This window comes from Cyanistes caeruleus, chromosome 3 (assembly GCF_971803275.1).
Source record: "Cyanistes caeruleus chromosome 3, bCyaCae1.hap1.1, whole genome shotgun sequence".
NCBI classification, from domain to species: domain Eukaryota; kingdom Metazoa; phylum Chordata; class Aves; order Passeriformes; family Paridae; genus Cyanistes; species Cyanistes caeruleus.
In genome coordinates this window covers 103,342,360-103,359,988 of record NC_141703.1, presented here as the reverse complement: position 1 = coordinate 103,359,988, position 17,629 = coordinate 103,342,360, and the positions used below count along the sequence as shown (strand labels likewise).

Sequence of the window (17,629 nt, the reverse complement as noted above, 5' to 3'; positions counted from 1 at the left end):
CCAGAACTTCCCTGGGCAACCTCTTTCAATACTTGAGAACCCTTTTTGTGAGGAAATTTTTCGTAATATCCAATCTAGACATTCCATGGTGCAATTAAAGGCCATTTCCTTGTATCTTGTTGCTACTTTTATGGGAGAAGAGGCTGACCCCCACCTGGCTACACCCTCCTTTCAGGGAGCTGTAGAGTGTGATAAGGTCCCCTCTGAGCCTCCTTTCCTTGAGGATGACCCTCACCAGACTTGTACTGCAGAGCCTTCACCATCTCTGTTCCTTTCTTTGGACATGCTCCAAGCCCTCAGTGTCCTTCTTACCAGTGAGGGACCCCAAACTGAACACAGGATTCAAGGTGTGGCCTCACCAGTGCTGAGTACAGGGAGCTGATCACAGATACAAGCCAGGTGCCATGGCTTCCTGGCCACCTGGGCACACATGGGCTCATGTTCAGCTGCTGTTGATCAGCTGTTGAAAAGCACCAGGTCCTTTTCTACCAAGAATCTTTCCAGCCACTTTTCCCCAGTCCTGTTGAACCTCATGCAGTTGTCCCCAGCCCATGGATGTAGCCTTTCCAGCTCCCTCTGTAGGGCCTTCCTGCCCTCCTTAGTTCAACACTCCTCTGCAAACTGACTGAGGGTGTCCTTGGTTCTCTCATCCAGACTATTGATAAATATATTATACATCAATAACCTTTCCTCCATCTATTATGTTGGTCAAGCAGGATCTGCCTTTCATAAATCCTTATGGGCTGGGCCTGATCCCCTGGCTGTCCTGCAGCACTCACTAATGAAAACCTCACATTTTAGTCCTGTACTGGATAAATTTTTTCTATCTTTAAGTATATTCTAAATACTTCTAAGGAAATGTGTAAAACAAACCAAAGTACTAAGGACTGTGCCTTTTCAAAGAAATGAGAATATGAAACCAAACTTTGTGCTTTTTTCTTTGTGCTTTCTTGACTTACATGTTGTTCAGAATATGTCCATTAGGTTTCTTTCACATGGAAATTTCTTCCAGTTTCTTGGAGTGGTAGACAGATGGATGGATGGATAGACTGGTGTGCCTGTGGATACAAATATGTATGTTTTTAGGATCATAGTTAACATTTCTGGTCATTATTATAATACCATTTCACATTAGTATGTTATCTATACCTGATTCTGTTTTTTGCAGAGGCAAAACATTAATATGGACAACTCAGAAGAGTAGTCCTAAGTTTGTTTCTTTGTGTATATGAGAATATATTAATTGCTTCAAAGAAATACTTGAAGTCTGTTTAGCAGTAAAATTTATATTGGTCAACTTCAGGGATGACAGAGGTTCTGTTGAGCATTTGAAGATAAAGGAGAGCTTGGGTCAATTAATTTCCTTTATTACAGATACCAAGATTCAGCCTCCTCAGCCTCTTTCTCTAAAACCATCTTTAGATGGTTATAACTAATTGATGGTTGACCTTTCTTGACAAACCAGAAAATCCTGAACTAGCTATATTTAAATGTACATCAATGGGATGAATAATTTCTTTCTTACAAAATGGGTGATCTGTAGCAATCAGTCTTGAAAACTCTTTATTTTACTTCTTGGAAAAAGCTGGGGGGGGGTTGATTTCTATATAGAAATGGAATAAAATTTGTGGATATTCCCAGAAGTTTGATAGTGGCATGTAAATACAGATGCAGATATCATCAGGTGCTCTAAATGACATGGATATCAGAGCTGTGGTCCCCTGGTCTGGTGAAGGCAAATTTAAATCTGAGGTTTCTGAGTGTTGATCTATTTTGCTTCTTTTGTTGATTATTTCTCTCTTTTTGATTAATTTTATGTATGAAATCTTGATTCATAATATAAGTCCAAGAATTATGAATGAATAAGATGTGGGTAGGAGTCTGCTAGATTATCATGCTGTAATATCATTTAATATTTGTGGTCCAGGAATGTAATACCTTATCACTGAGTTTAATCACATGAGTATTAGTAATTCATTTCCTAAAAATATAATGCCCCCCTTGCATGGAGTTTTGGAATGGCTGTATATAATCAAAGAGCAGCCATGTATCTTTAGAAAACCAAATCATGCTGGAAAGTAAATACTAAAATGACATAGTATTGCATGAATAATAACCATATAATACTGTCTTTAACAGTCTAAGGAAATTGCAAGTGACTAGATGAGATCAGGACAGTAGTTTAAAGGCCCAGGGTTCCAGGAAGTGACTTTGTCTTTGTGGTTTTTTGCCTGAATTCAGATTTGGCTGAATGAATGTGGAAATATGCACTCAAATGCTGCACTGAAACTGCTCTGTTAAAGGGACTCAAGAACACATCTTTTCTGACTTTTAGTAGTCAGTAATTTATTTTCAAGAATTCCATCTCCCATTGGTTCATAAGTAGTGGAGGGGAAATTTATAGCTGTTTGATCAATTTTTACCTCTTTAGGTAAGCCATTGATCACTGATCTATGCTACATGACTTTTTTTCAAATACAAATATAAAACAGACTTTAACATCCTTGTGGTGGTGGTGAAGGGGTTTCTTCTACTGTGCTATAAACAGATTTTTTTGTGAGGTTTCAGTTGCAGTTCCATGATGGTTTTGTTCTGGATTATCTTAATAAAGTTATTGATGATAAGGATATGATAATGTAAAGTTATTTCTTAGAAGAGACTTTTGGACTGTTTCTATCATGCTGGGCTGTCCAAATAAAGCAGGAAGTTACAAAATTAAAATTATTTACTTTATTAAAGGATTGATATGTATCAGTCTTGCTGATCTTGTCTTACCACGACAAGCTTTCCTAAAAAATTGACCATATTCTGCAACAAATGAGTTACTTGGTATGTATAAAGAGAAAGGGCTATGATTTCAACATGGTTTTTAACCTGGATGGATAACTAATGGATATAGAATAGAATGGAATTTTCTTGCATGTTTATTTTTAAAATACTTCAGAGTGCACTAGAATAATGAGCTAGTTACTGGTAATGGAATGAGAATAAACAAGGCCGTTTTTATGGCATGGCAAATTAGACATCAATTATGTGGCCAAGCAGCACTGAAGGATGTAGCAGACTGGGAATTAAGCTGTAGTGTTAATTGATTATGAAATCATTTGATAGCCTTTGGTTTTATTGAAATGATTCTGAGAGTGCATCGTAAACTCAAAAATCCATTATAGGAGAGGCACCACATTCTGTGCTGAAGGTAATCTCAGTACCAGGCCAACTGACAACAGTGAAAAACTTACTTTGATTTTTGCAGCTATTTTACCAAAAATTATTAAGGAATTGTGCATCTTTCTGGCCATAACTCTAACTACAGTTTGGATCTCCATTCTTTAGTTTTACAGCACAAGAGTCTTTGTTTCAGCTGTTGGGATATCTAGTTAAATAACACATGCTCTTAATCTTCCATGCATAGATAGTTTGCTACCTTAAGTTAGAGGTAAGTGTGCAGAATACTTCTACTTGAAGAGGCATGATACAGCATTAGCTGATTAATACTTCCTAGCCTCTGTGCAAGGTGACAGCTCCCAGATTATTTGGAAGAACACTGTACTTTTTTGGGCTGTTTTTGTACCCCTACCCAAGGTTTCTGCCCTTGGGTTGCATGGGAGAACACCAGAAGGCAGGGTGGGCCACTGGTGTTCTACTGTACCTCTGGGTGTTTTAATGGCTCTTCTTAGGCCATATGTGGTGCCTGCTTTGCCAGGCTGCTCACTCCTTTTTTTTGTACTCTGTTTTGGAAGGTCTTGAATTGTCTTCTTCTCCAGTTCAGCCTCCTAAGGCAGCTGCACCTTTTTTATTTCAAAGTTAGAGCAATTGCCATAAATTCATAACACTTAAGGTCCAAGAGGGTTTATAACCTTCTAAGTGCTTTCTTTCTTGCTGCTCCTAATGCAGGAGTCCCTGCCTTTTGCTCATGGAAGGTCTGGCCAGTTTGACAGCCATACTCATTTTGACTGCCTCACCTCTGCCTTGCACACTTCTCTTTTTGGCTGCTTTCCACTTTCTTCTTCTAAGGGCAGGGGACCTAGGGCTGTGGAGAAGTCAGAATGTAATGATAAAAGGAAGATGAAATGGGGAAAAACAGTAGTCTGCAGTGCAAAAGGCATAAAGAGGCAGACTATAAATCTGCAGCACAGGTTGGGGAAGACAGAGGTGAATTATGTGGACATTCAGGACAGCTGCACGGTTGTGCTCTGTGCAGTCAGAGTTTATCTCTCTAAGGTGAGTTTTGACATTGAGTTTGACTTCTTTTGAAGAACAAATATTGTCCTAGACACCAGGAGTAATGTCCATTTTGCTGGAATGTATCAAGAGGTCTCAAGTTCTGCTCAGGCAGCCGCTGGAGTTTGGCAAAACAGATCACATTTTATTGACTAACTTAAAGAAAAGAAAGAAAGAAACCCTAGGCAAAAAATACACCACCAGAAACTTTTGTCCCACATAATTCCACCAAATAATGCTACGTCTTCATATGCACTTGTACTGAGCAATAAGACTTCTGGGTGTATGGGATGAGATGGAAGGCAATTGAGCCAGTCTGACATTATTTGGTCACTAGTGCATATAAACACTCTTCTAGTGCCATTTATGCATAGGTACTATACATATCTTTAATGGTATTTAATTGAGATTAAAAAAGCTGTTGGAGTGGATGCCGTGAATGCATAGTAAGAATATTACTTAAAACCGTAAGCCTTGATACGATAAACCATAACAAGTCTGAAGGACTCATAATGGCTTATCATGTCAATAAAATGCACTTAAAAATCCCCAAGTGATTAGAAGGAGCCATTTCAGTCTATTATATCAATTGTTATATGCTGAGAGCATGAGAGATTTATTTTTCTTCTCCATCCTCTGTTTAAAAAAAAGAAAGGAGGAAATTAAATCATAATAAGCTATGTTCAAATAGAATCAAGGTACTAAAATAAACCCAGAGAAGGTGATTTACAAATTGTGGAAGGCAATGAAAAGTGTTTTCCAAGAAGGGAATACTCTCATGTTACACTTGGTCTCTCATTTTTAAGCACCACAGGATGGATGATGGGTAGAGTGTGGGCTTGCACCAAAGATGTTCCTGTTGAACTGGCAAGAAGTGTAAATTAAATATATTTTCACAAGAAATCAGAATAATTTTGGCATTTATTCCAAGTGATGACCTCCAGCACTTGCACACAGGGAAAATTGAATTGACTTTACTACCCCATGTGGTAGTAAATGCTCAGCAATGGTAGTAGCTGAAGAGGGTGGTGATATTTTTCCTAACCTCATACTTTTCTGGACTGATTTTTCCAGGCATCTTCTTCAGGGGATGGGCAAAGGTTAAGGACATAGCATCAAGCTCTTGAGTGCCCTGATATTTGTTCTTACCACTCTGACAGCTTCATCCAGGGGCAGTGGCTGTGAAGCAGATGTTTGGGGGGTAGTTTTCCATCCTGGAGGAGGTCTGTCAGACTGTGTTTTCCCCACGTGGTCCTCTGCTTCTTGTGCATCTGGTCTTGTTACCTAGACTGGCCTGTGAGGCTCACAGGATCTATATCCAGCAGGCTTTGGGAGATGGCAGAAGGATCTGCCCTAACAAATGATCTTGGGTGAGAGGGATAAGCTGATTTTGGAGGTGGTTGTTGTGCTGGTCCAGCGTGAATTTTAGCCAGAGAAGAGCCTTGTTTGTTAATTTACACAGTTGAGTCAGGAAAGCTTGGAATTATTTTCTGCTGATAATAAATAAAGATCGCTTATATTGCTTATTTGCAGGCTCTGAGCTGGATTACATAGCTGTTCTGTAGCATGTCAAACAGACCTGAGCTGGCTCTCTGGGGCCAGCTTTGCAGATGGGTCTGGGGCAGTCTTAAAATAGCCCCTGGGGGCAGATTGCTGGTGAAATTGGTGTCACGGCTCCCCGGGCTGGCGCAGAGTCAGAGGGAGAGGCGAGGGCTGCTCAGTGGCTCAGTGTCCAGCTCTCAGCAGAAAAGCTTAACCTCTTCAGTGCACACATCTCAGCTGTTTAATGTCTGAATAGATGGAGAGCATTCTGGGAAAGTGATTTTTCCGCTCCCAACAGTATCCCTTCTATCTCACTTGCAGATATTACATCTTACGTTTAATGCAATTCTTCCAAACTGTCCAGCTTTGTATTCTCAAAGACAGAGTTGTGCCTCTTCCTGCCCATATAGAATTAACCAGTTCAGTCCTGCCCCCCACTCACATGCTGAGGGTGCCCCTGGGACAAGGGTGTGTGGGGCTGCAGATTTTGGGGGATCCTTCAGCAATGCAGCTGGCAGAGAGGCAGGAGAAAGAAAATAAACAGGTTCGGGAGGTGGGGAAAAATGAGCTGGTGGAAGCCAGGGGAGGGAAGCAGTGGCAAGTAAACACAGCTGAACAAGAGGAAAAAGATGTTTATGTATGCTTGTTTAAGGTTTGCAGTAGGGATAACTGCAAGTCTGTCAGGACAGCTTCTCCCCTCACAGTGCTGTGAACCCTTCGCCTATTTACACGCTGTTATATGTGAGTAAGAAATTCAGCATTGTGCAATTTTCTTTATGACCAAAATGCATCCAGTGAGGCTTGGCAGAGATAAATGCAAATGGTTCACAAGAGCCCCAGTCTGAGGCTCAGCTGAAATAACAAGGCAGAGCAGGCACATTCCCACCTGTACGTGCACACGTATGTACGTATGTGTGTGCACTGCTGGCTCCTGCCCAAGAGAGGATGGCCACTGGGCAGGGACAGCAATTTAAGATCGACTTAAAAACATACTCTGGATTAAAAAAAGGAGATGGTACCCTAGGAAACACCCAGAGATTACATATCTCAAATTATCAAAGCTGAGGAAATGTTGGACATGGAAACATGCTGCGTTGTTAGTCTGCATTGGGCTGCACGTTCTGGAGCAATATTCCAATATTCATTTTTTATTTTCTGATGTTTTCTTGGGGTGAGAGAGATGTAGTTGGACAAAGTGATCGATAAAAGCACAAATAAGAAACAAATGCTAAGAATATTCAAGATAAGATTTTATTGTGCAGAAATCTCTGAACAGAACATTTTTCAATCTGTTCTGTTATTTTTAAAATATTTTTTTTGGACAGGCTTACGTTTCAGGCAGACAGAAAGGTAAAATAATGTTTTAAAACCCCAACAAATACTAAGATGACAGAGAAACTAAGTAGAAAAAGTAGGCTGGGAACAAAAGTAAACCAGCAAAATAAACCTGAATAATTAAAATAAATAAAAAATACCATAAATAAAAGTACTGTTTGGAGTTTTACAGTTTTAAAATCTGATAGTATCTCTAGATTTTAATATGTTGAACTAGAAACGTTGAAGAAATTATGAACATTTATTTATGAACATATGAAAATGTTATAAAATTATGAACCATTATAAAAATGGCTAAATTGCATCTGTCCAAATGATCACAGCAAATTCCTTGGGAATGTAGGGAAAGACATTTATAATATTTTACAGTTTTTAAATACCTTGTCTTTGTGTCCCCTAGGAACTTCAAAAGAGCATTATGAGGGAGAGAAAAATGAGAGGAGCATGTTTACAAGTATTTGTAAGGTGATAAAAAATAGTTGTTTAAGACAGAGTGCTTAAATACATCATCTACATTAATCACATATGTCTGCATGTGTGGATGTTGTATGGTTTATGTAACATGTAGTCCTGTCTTACTGCAGCTGTAGAAATATTCGTGGCTCAGTATGACTTAGGCACATAAAACTGTTCTTTAAGGGATAATTTGTGTTATTTACTGAAAAGCAATACTTACACAATGGCATAGTATCAGTAAATTACTGTTTGCTTTGTTTTGGTTTATGCTTTGGGCTAAAAACAGGTGAAGCTGGGATAAGTTTGTTTGTGAAAGCTTGGTGAATACTAATGAGAAGAAAAATCATCCCAGTCAAAGTGAATAAATTCAGTGCATAGTATGAAGGATTTTCAGTGATCCATATTGTCCTTGGACTTGGCTGTTGCATTGTACTTTAAATGGAATTGATTGTGTGCTTGTAATGAAAGTAACGGATTGATTTCTATACAGAGTTACACAGAGTAAATAGAAAAATGTTCTTGTCTTGACCTGCATTCATAAACTAAAAATCAGTGGCTTTTGACCTAATCCTTGATAAAAAATGCAAATGTAATATAGGAAAGCTATATAGGAAGCTATATAGGAATATAGGAAGGTTTCTTTAATTCTTAGAAAATCTACTGTTTATCAGGTTTTGTTTGTGTGCTTTCTTGGATTTTAATTTATTTTGTTCAGGAATTCTAGTAACTGTAATCTATTTTCTTTTCAAGGAAACTGTACTTTTTGCTGTTCAGATATTTTTGGAAAATATATTTGATTGTTTCCCTTCTTAGTATTCCTTTTGCCTTAACTACATGGCATTTGCTTTATTTAGGTAGGATATTTGTGATTTTTAGTACTTTCTCTGTTGAACAGTGTTAGCATAACAGTTTTGTGAGTGTGTGAGCCATACATTTTTAGGCTGTTACATAGATTATTTCTAAAAGATAGTTCTTTCTGAACTGAATATGCAGATTATCAGTTTTATGTTGCAATAAAAGGAGGAAAGCTGTTGATGGAAATAAGGTGCAACATTCTTTCTATTTGAATAAACCTAACAAATGTTTGTATTATTGCAATGATTATCTCAGTGAAAGGCCATAGAGATATTTATTGAGCAACATCTATTACTCTTTTTTTTCTTTTCCTTCTTTTTTTTGCATGTGTGAGATTGCAGTTCGGGCCCCAGTAAAATGCACAATCCAGCTGGTAAATTCTCTCATTGAGCTGTAAAGCAGGACTACAATAAGCCAGACCCAAGTTACTGCATTCATCAGTTTCTCGGTGAATTTTGTGACTTTATTTTTGGTGCTTAGGGTTTAATTTCTCGCTGAAGTAGAGCAGCGCATTGTGGTGCCACACAAACAAGAACAGCAAAACAATAGAAACCCCAACGCACCGACGGCCACTGCTACTCCATTGTAGCTTCCAAAGGCACTCTATTCTTCCCAGCCCACTTGATATCCTGCAGGTTGTGGCAGTACAATTCACAGGAAAAGCTTAGACATTGAGCTTGCACGCTTCTTGACTCCATTTTAAACCCTTTGTTCACACCAGGGTGGCATTTTTTCACACCACATGTGGCAGCTTTGACTCCCATCCAGCTTGTCGTATAGAATCAAAGTCTCTCATTTCTTACATTCCCAGTGTTGTTCCCTGAGTTGCTGTACTCTTTGCTGCTCCCAAAATATTATAAATCTTAATTTCAGTCGTAGGATTTTAAAGCTTTGTGGACTATGGGATAAGACAGCTGTACCTGCACACTTAGATTTGGTTAAAATCACAGCAGTTTGCAGGGGAAGGGAAGAGCTCTTTTCCCCTCCCTCTTCTCTTTAAAAAAAATCTCAACACTGGCAATTAAAAACTATGTGGTGAATTTGGTATATATTCATTCAGCCTGATGTGTGTTTTGCAGAAAATAACTAAATAATGTGTAATACTATATGTTTTGGAATTTGTAGATTATATTAGTGCTTGTAGTTTGTTTCAGTATTAAAATATTATTCATCTTAAGAGATTCTTTTGTTGCACACAGGCGTCATCTGTTGTGTGCTCTTTTTCCTACTTTTCCAAAGAAAACATTCATCTGCAATTTTGCTGAAAGTTTTATGTGCTATGTCAATAATAAGTTATGCTTCAAACTAATTTTGAAGAGAACAAAACAAGTCTATGATAGGAATGTCCCTAAAATATACATTTTTTGAAAGTTTATTAATAGAAGATATCTTGCTTAAATTAATGTTGTTCAGTGCAGCTAAAATGCCACTTGACTCCTGAAACAAATGCTAAAGTATATATTTCTTAGTAAGAAACATTACCATGGATTTTAAGTGCAAAGTGACAGGGCAAGAATAACATTTGGATAAAAATTGTCACAGGAATTAATGTAACTTGTACTTCACGCTTTTTGATGTATTTTTTAAATGATCAATGAAAATTAAATGGATGTGTGATTTGAAAGAACGTTCTCAGTTCCATGTATATTTACAAATCTGTACATTCATTGTTGCTGGTTCACTCAGCTGAAGATAATAGAATAATTTCTCCTTGGCACATATGCTAGCCTGTACGTTGACATGACTCCCTAATAAATATTTTGACTCGAGGGCTGTTGTTTGTTGCTGTTTGTCAGGTGGTTAGAATGGTCTTTTGGCTGCCGCTCCCCTCGCGAACTAAAATATTAAAATGTATGCTTTCAATCTAGCTGCTCCCTTACTGCATTTTATACATTTTCTGACTGCCCATTCTTTCTTTAAAATATAGTACTGCTGTGGGCTTAATGCATACTGCTTATTCACCAAAATCCACCTAATTATTTACGGTGTTTATGAAATTCTTACACTGGTTTTATGATTTCTTTTAAGTACGACATGAAATTGTATTATGTAAGAGAATAGTTCAGAAGCAGTCTCTAGAAAGACAAAACAGCCCCATTCTTTTCTGTTTTATAAAATATAATAATTTAATGTGCTTGTTTTTATGACATTTATTTGCTGTTTGTTTATGGAATATTAGATGTTAAGTTGTTAAATCGTCTTAGCTAGTCTGACATATAGCAGCACTGAATAACAGACAGTCTGTTCCAATTAGTCTTTATTTTGTATTTCAGTCCAAAATCTCAGAGATGTAATCTAACCTCTAGTAATAATTAATTTTAAGTTAGAAGCACAGTTTTATTAGCTCCGCTCCTAAGCAGATTTTGTATCATTAAAAAAATCCAAAATATATGAAAATAAACATTTAACTCATGCTTGTCTGAGGTTTTTTGTCTGTGATTCAAAAAACCTCAACACTCCAAAAACACAATTAGAATCCACATCTAAAAATAGTTTTATTTTGCATACTAACTTATACAAAATTTATAGAAATGTTCTTTGAGAAGATCAATGAATATTTAAATGAAATTACATTAAAATGGATTTTTAAAAGTTACCTATTACTTTAAAAAGTAATTAATCTCAATTAACATTTCTATACACAAAATGTGACATTGTTTATTTCTTTTTTGCCAAGCACCTTAGCATTTTCTGCAGTTTAACTAGCTAAAAAGTCCAGACATTCTGAATGCAATTTTAGATCATACAAAAAGAGTTTTTTTGATGAAACCTGAAGCTATAAAAAGGTGAACTCTTTCAGAATGCAATACAGTAACTTGTGCTAAGCTCTTATTTTCCAAAGCACGCTATAAGGAAACAAACATAAAATACTCATGCAAGCTTACCCATTTACTGTTTAAATATTAAAACAGTGACTCAGAAAAGCAATGGACACACACTTAGCAGAAAGTTATTTTGCTATCACAGTTATCTACATCTAAACTTGACATCATACAGCATTTTTAGAAGACTCAAGTATGAATTTCTCAGAAACAAGACAAGTTCAGTAAGTGTATCAAAATTAGTTTACCTACTTTCACAGCGCTTAATTACTGAAGAAAAGGCCTGATCTTATTTCATTAAAGTGTCATGAAGCAGAAATATAGAACAAGTATTTGTCAATATCCATTCCAGAAAATCCCAACTTTTATTTCTTGGCATTTCTTACTTTTCCCCATGTTTCTTCAGACCCTCTTCACGTTAATATTTCTTCTATTTCCAGAAAAGAGAAAGGGTTGGGGAGGGGGGTAGGAAACCCCAACAACAAAACCCCACAAACAATCAGCAAAAGCATAATTGGTTTATATTGCCTTTCAGCTTGTGTCCTGTCGTCATATTATTAAATCAGATCATACATACTCCCCTAAAATTCAGCTTGGAGTAATCCTCTGCTACTTAAGGCTGGATGAAAAGAGTACTCATTGTGAATTATGTTTCATCTGTCACAATAACCTTCTTTATTCTTTAGTGCACCTCCCCTTTGCCTGCGGCAATTAGAGAAAATAGGTATGCCTTGAAGTATGAGACAGTGGTATCTCAAAAATATATATACTGATGTCTGCTGGGTTAGCAGCACCCTGAAGAATATATAAGCCCTTTTTTGATGCAATCCAAATTTTGTTAGAACAGAGTAGAGGCTGGCATATTGTACAACGAGTAGGTGCTGATGGCTTTCTCTAGATTATTGTTTTTCTGACAAGCAGTGATCAGAGTTTCTCCGTTCCGTTAAAAGAAGAGTAAAAACTTGCTTACCGACTGATATAATTTTCCACGTTAGCTACAATTCTGTTTGTTTGTTTGTTTTTTTAAATTCGAAGTTGTTAGAGAATCTTTTTCTTCACTCCTCCCTGAAATTCCTGGAGTTCTGCTGAACTCTTTGACTGAACATTTCAGCTACATTTTCTCAGTGGTTTAGCATTATTTTCATAGTTCCTTGCAGTGATGTGGACTTTTAACTCTTTCATCTTTAAAATTAAATAAAATACATATTTAAAAAAAAAAAAAAAGTTGACCAAAAATTTTTTTTTGCACTGGTACAAAAGAGCAAAAACCCATGTTATCACATGTTAATTTTCCAAATTATTTGCATTTCTGTATCAAGGGAAAAAAAGAATGTAAACTCTTTTAGGGTTCTAGTCACCACTGTCAGGTTATTGTATCTATTAGACTACTGTCTTTTCTTTAAGGCTATCTAATTTACTGTATTTAACAAAGAAGCAAAAAGCAATATTTTTTTTTTTTTTTTTTTTACTCTTTGAATTAATTTTGGAAGCTTTCCAAGTTCACGTTTGTTTTTCTCCTGTGTTATTTTTAAAGCCTTAGGGCAGCAAGCCTCCAGTCGGTATCTTGTTTTGAAAACCATCACAACTCTGGGCTGTTCATACCGATTCCAAATCAGCCTCCCTTGCTCTTTAAGAGGGCTGATGTTCAACAGGAAATGATAAAAAGAGAAAGCACCTTAAAAAAAAAAAAAAAAAAGAAAAAAGTGCTAAATCAAGCAGGTTAAAACAAAGAGATCCTGCTGCGAGGCTGGTCTAACATTAAAACACTGTTATTAAAGTTCCTAAGAAATTACTATACTACAAAAACCAATAATACTTGTGAATAAAGGAAGAGAGTTTGGCCCACTGCACAGGTTTGGGCACAAAAGTGCTTGCTAAGCTATCTATTTCACACATGCAACGACAGAAGGTTCGATATTCATTCGATCGATGACTGAAAAGGCACAATGGCAAAATCGGACGGACTTCTTTTCAAATACAGATCTCCGATGTCCCCCTACAGTCTGCAGTCGCACGGCTGGTGGTGTGGCACAGACGGAGCAAGGGTTACATCAAGGCTGTTCTCTGGACCGTGCAAACAGTCTAGACCAATGACCTGCAGCATCGTGCCCTTTGAAGAAGAGGCAAGTTCAGTCACGATGAAGAAAAATCAAGGCGTACCCCTTTTAACAATAGGGAGCAGCTCGTGGCTGCAAAGAGGTAAGCAGGGGTAAGCAAAAAAGGCATCTGCTTCCATGGTTACAGGCCAAGCATGGGAACCTTGCTTTTGAAGAGGGACAGTTCTCAGGCTCCCTCACAGGCTATGTCATGCATTATAAGCAAAGGCAGGTTGAGCTGAAATCCGCAGAGTTATTTCAGAGTAAAATGATACGCGAGCACATGGCTGTTAGCAAAAAAAAAGTCACATGACTGTTTAGAAGCAGCCTTGCACTGTTTCTGAATCGAGCCTTTCGTTCGGGGCAGTTTCTTCTTCTTTTCTTTTTTTTATCGTCCTTTTTTTTTCCCCCTCCTCCGCTTTTGCAGCAAACTAAGAAAACTGGGAGAAGGTTTATACAAAACAAACATTTGTTTGATACACAAGATACTGGCTATTCTCCTTCTCTAAACTGAAAAAAAGGTCAAGGGTCAATGTTTTTTTGTGACAGGGCCACAAATCCTTTTGTTAACGTAGCTTTAGCAAATGCCATTTAAAATAAGATTTTGCTTTTCTTTCCAAGTGCATATTATTAGTTTGGCAAAGTATGAAAGTAATGGATTTCTGTTTCTCTGCAATAACTTTTTTGTTCCAGTATTTTGTCTGTTCTTTTTTTTTTCATTTTTGAGCTCTACAATGCCAATTTTTTGAGATTTGCACTTCTAGAAAAGACAACTAAAAAAGCACACAAAATCAACACATAATAGTCCTGCCATCTTCAGGGGGAAGAGAAAAGAGAATTGTATGAAGGCATAGGTAGTAAAAATGTGATCAGTGATTATAAACCTGCGGTGTAACCATTAACCTTTGAGAATCCTTATGTTTGTACTTTGTTTCCTTTTGCTTTGTTATTCCTTTAGCTGCTACATGTTACATTTCCTCCCCAAAAATGAAAATGTGCAGTGTACTTGCCTCGGCATAGATGTGCCTGGGTTTTGAGTTGTGTTTATTACATCTGTTCTGTGACATTTTAACTGTCTGTGGTTGTTCGTAAATTTTGATGGTTTACTATTTTATTAGAATTTTACTGTTAAATAGTTTGCTTTAGTAGCTTCTGTTACTATATGATGGTCTGTATTATTGCAAGCTATATAATTTTTCTTCTTATTATCGGTATGAGATTAATTTTATTCCAGCTATTCTTGTTAAAATTGAGGGGAGTGGGGGGGATGGTGGGAGGGTGAATTGTGAAACAGTTAAAAGTTCCAGAAACACTAATAATTACATCATTTCTATCTGTATATTTCCTACTCTTTAAAAAACTGTAGGTACCTATGGTACTTTGTAGAATTTGTGTTGCTGTCCTATAAATGTAATTAATATTTATGAGTGTATCAAGGGCAGTATTTTCTCAGGGTGTATTCTGAACTTTAGGATGGTTTAACTGAGGACTGAGGACTGAGTATTTGAAATGAAAGGATGTATCTGAATTAACTGTACGTTGCCCTCAAATAAGAGCAGGCTTTTTTAAAAAAAAAAAGGTTTTGGCCTACCCTGCACATTTATGGGCCAAAATTATCCAGCAAAAAAAACCAACCAAAAACTACATTGGAAAATATGAGCATGTATATAAATATAAAATATAAATATGCAATATAAGCAATTAAACATTAACAATAAAAAGTAGGAAGCCCATTATCTTAAATAATCAATCTGGTCACAATCTGGATTAATTGGATTCATTCTGGATAATTTATACCCTGCATATTAATTCCGTTTTCAGCTGGACTTTGACATGATTGCAATCTGTACCTTTTCTCCAGAATGTCCATTAACTAGTCCCATTAGTTTAAGAGAAGAATCTATTTGCTTGTCTTTTGTGGAGGCTGTTAGATGTAATAAGAAATTCTGATATTCCTGCTGAACTACAGATGCATGTAAATGATGGCAAACATTTTCATGTACTCACTGCACTTTACAAATTCATACACTGTGTGGAAATGCTATGTGAAATTCTCCATTTTTATACCTTGCAATGATAAATTAAAAGATTAAATATTCTGTCATATGAATAGCACAAACAGTGCAAGAGGACAGTGCTGTTGTATTTGGTATTCAAACACTGCTTGAAATTAATCTCATGTGAATAAAACATTCAGTTTTAACTTCTTTTTTTTAAAGAAAGATATTTGCTACTGGAAGAAAGATATTTTTTTTTTTAAGTGGAAGGCTTTCTTCTTGTCCATTTTAATGTAATTGATAACAAAATAATTTCTGTATTCACGGCAGTCTACACAGTTTACCAAGGGAAGGATCTGATCTTAATTATATTCATTCTCATTTCTTGAAATAATTATTCTTCTCCTGTAAGGAGCTGAGGAGCACTGCAGTGCAAGATGTGTAAGACTTGGTGTTGAAGGGAAAAGTTACATCTCCATGAGCAATGAAAACATGATTGTGAAACCATTAAGTTTTATTTCCATTGGTATTTTTGTAGGGTGGTTTTTACCATGTGTTGATGTCTTGCCCCAAAACACACATGGTCCTGTCTCTCTAGTGTTGTGACACTGAGGTTCTGAAAAATTTTTGGGCAGTTGCTTGAGCCATGTGCCAACTTTTCATCTGGTTGATTCAAGCTAAAGTTCAGACTGTCAGTTTGAGGCCTTTTACTTCATTTCAGCCAACGGTGGCTAAGAGACAGAGATTTCTCTTTTCCCTTTCAGGCCATTCATTAAAATGAAGGAGTAAATCATCTAAACATCTTATTCCCCTTCTTAAATACATCAAAATCCCTCTAGAAGCACCACGGTTTTGTAACCTCCATTGTGATATAGGAGCCAATTCAGCTTCTCTGAACCAAGGTCAAAAACAGGGCGAAGGAGGGTTTGTTGTTTGGAGGTTTTTTTTAATACAGAAGATGCCTCCTGGATGTTGGCAAGTTCTGTGGTTTACATAGAAAGGATTATCAGGCACAATTTCTTTCATAAACAGTGCAGTTCATATCTGCCATAGTATGCCAAACCAGAACAAAGAGACTGTGATCTTCTTGCTCAGTGGAGAATTCTGCAGTTTGGGACCATTTTTAAGCAATTTGCTCTCTGGCTTTAAGCAATTTTGACACTGCACTTTTTTATGATATGTAACAATGTTGTAAATCATCATTTCAAGGACAGTAGTTTATCATGTTGCACATCCTAATGATCTACTGGATAAAATAAAGGCAGCGAAAACTAGATGAAAGCCCAGGTTTTAGTCTGGTGTTACGAGATGAATTACAGTTGACTGAAATTTAAGGAGAAGGCTCCTTTTATACCCAATGTTTCTCAAAGTGCTGCCAGGTTAATTCCAACCAAAAATCCTTTGATCTTATTCTTCAGATAATCCTTTTCTACATTACCTTAATGACACAGAATATTCAAACCTGACTGTGGACTTTCTAAGAGCAAGGACTTGGAGAAACCTATGGGGCAAAGAATCATCAAAGCTTAAAACTGGTGTTTGAATTTTGGTAGCATGTGAAAGCCTCCTTAAAACAAAGAGCCCTGATAGATCAGTGAAGTCAAAAAAAGTTATTTCCTTTTGGTACTGTACATGGATTTGCTTTGTTATGAACTTGGGAATGACTAACTGCATCCACTTTGATTTAATACACAAAACAAATTAAGTCTCTGGCTCTTGAGTATTCTTCTTGGTCTATAATCCCCACTACCAAAAGCCTTAGAAAATCTGATTAAGTTGTTGCCCCTTATTCAAGTCTCATTCCAGATGCATTGAATATAAATAACAGATGCAAGATGAACTCTCAAATGATCAGAAAATCACATTTTCTCACTCAGTGTCATAGTTCTGTGATGGTTTGAAATGGAAGTTTGTCTGATTCCAGGAGCATCTCAAATGTATGAGATTCTTTTCAGGGCTGTCATTTTCTGAGCCTCTGTTATTGATAAGTAGAAGTCCCTTTAATGCTTATATCCCATTCACAGAAAGGAAATCTTCAACATTACAGAAATATTGTTAGTCTAAAATAACTTGATATTTCTGCTAGCTTTTGAAGAGACATGCCAAACAACAGCAATAACAGCTTTGTTCAGGTGGAGAACCTGGCTAAGTTAAAATCACAGTCACAAGTGATATGATCCCAGGCTAAAAATATTTGTTATTTGGTCATGCCAAACAACCATAGATCACAGAATAGTTTTGGTTGGAGGGGGCATGAAAGATCACAAACTTAGAGAATATTCTGAGTTAGAGAGGATCACCAATT

At 36.8% G+C, this 17,629-nt stretch overlaps 1 protein-coding gene across 5 annotated transcripts in view; it reads left to right on the top strand.

Moving 5' to 3' along the window:
• Positions 1-17,629, top strand: part of LOC111941251 (uncharacterized) — a 337,983-nt gene that overhangs the window by 182,165 nt on the left and 138,189 nt on the right. Inside the window, exon 1 of one of the 5 annotated variants that reach the window (XR_015285174.1) lies at positions 12,937-13,430. The exons of the other annotated variants lie outside the window; for them this stretch is intronic. The gene's annotated coding sequence lies outside the window, so the exon portion shown is untranslated. Of the gene's footprint in view, positions 1-12,936; positions 13,431-17,629 lie in introns of those variants that run through there. 5 annotated transcript variants of the gene reach the window in all.